The sequence below is a fragment of the Mus pahari genome, chromosome 18, assembly GCF_900095145.1.
Source record: "Mus pahari chromosome 18, PAHARI_EIJ_v1.1, whole genome shotgun sequence".
NCBI classification, from domain to species: Eukaryota; Metazoa; Chordata; class Mammalia; order Rodentia; family Muridae; genus Mus; species Mus pahari.
The window spans coordinates 15150693-15151926 of NC_034607.1; positions in this window are offsets into that span (position 1 = coordinate 15150693).

Below are 1234 nucleotides of genomic sequence, written 5' to 3' on the forward strand. Positions count from 1 at the left end.
GCAGTAGCGAGACTCTTACCGCGTTGGTTGAGTGAGTCTCTTTCTCCTTCAGTAGCTCACAGAGAACCTAGACCGGGGGTCTTGGATTTCCAGCCACTAACAGCGCCTGTCACCCAGGAGCGGAAGTCCGTGGGATCCCACTGCAGGGCACAATCCGTGCCCTTCCTTTCCTCTGTCCGCACTTGCCTCGTGCTTGTAGGCCGAAATGGGGAGCCCCATCCTATGGATGAAGTCACTGAGGCTCAGTCCCTTTTCTTAAGCTCCAAAGTGGTAGGGTGAACAGTCAAACTTTAGGCTTTCCCATTAAAAGCCTTTCATAGTGTTAGGTTTCCCACCCGGGACACATGGCTGCCGTGCCTGTTTAGCATATCGAAGCAGACCCTGGCCTCCAGCTTCTCCCTGCATCTCTCAGCCCTTGCCTGTCACAGGGCCCTCCTGGCTGGCATACCCTACCCACTTCCCTGAACTCCACAGCCTAGGGGGCTGGGCATTTGGTTAGCTGCTCTCTTTGTACCCTGGACCTCTTGGCTGCTCCCATGGTCCCCTCGCTACCCTCTCCCTTCCCCTCTTCCTCTGGTTGTGCTCTCCACACACCTACAATAAACTTTCTCCTCCGATGTACCTAGGAGGTCACGTCCGTTTTTTTTATTGTTGTTGTTCTTTTGTTGTTGTTTTGAAATCATTTTTATCATTCATCCATTTGCTAAACCTGGGACCAGTCCTTTTTTTTTTTTTCTTTTCATTCACACAGGACATCTGAAATTGCTGACTACTTATATACCGAACTTCTGTTTAAGCATTTGTTAATATTTTGTGTGTGTGTGTGTGTGTGTGTGCGCGTGTGTTGTGTGTGCCATACATACATGTGCGTTGTTTGTTTGATGCCCAGGGAGGTCAGAAGAGGACATTGGGTGCCCTGGAACTGGAGTTACACATGACTGTGAACCACCACGAGGATACTGGGAACCAAACCTGGGTCCTCGGCCAGAGAAACAAGCGATCATACTCCCTAAGCCTTCTTTCTCTCCAGATGGCCCCTAGGACTGTCGTCGTTTGCTTTTGATGAGCTGCAGGGGGAATGAGGTGGGAAGGTACAAATGAGCTTGATGCTTCTTAGTTAGAAAAAAAGAGGAGCTACTTGGTAATCTGACTTCCAGGGCAAAAGGCTCCCGCTTTCCAAGCCTGAGAGAGAGAGAGAGAGAGAGAGAGAGAGAGAGAGAGAGAGAGAGAGAGA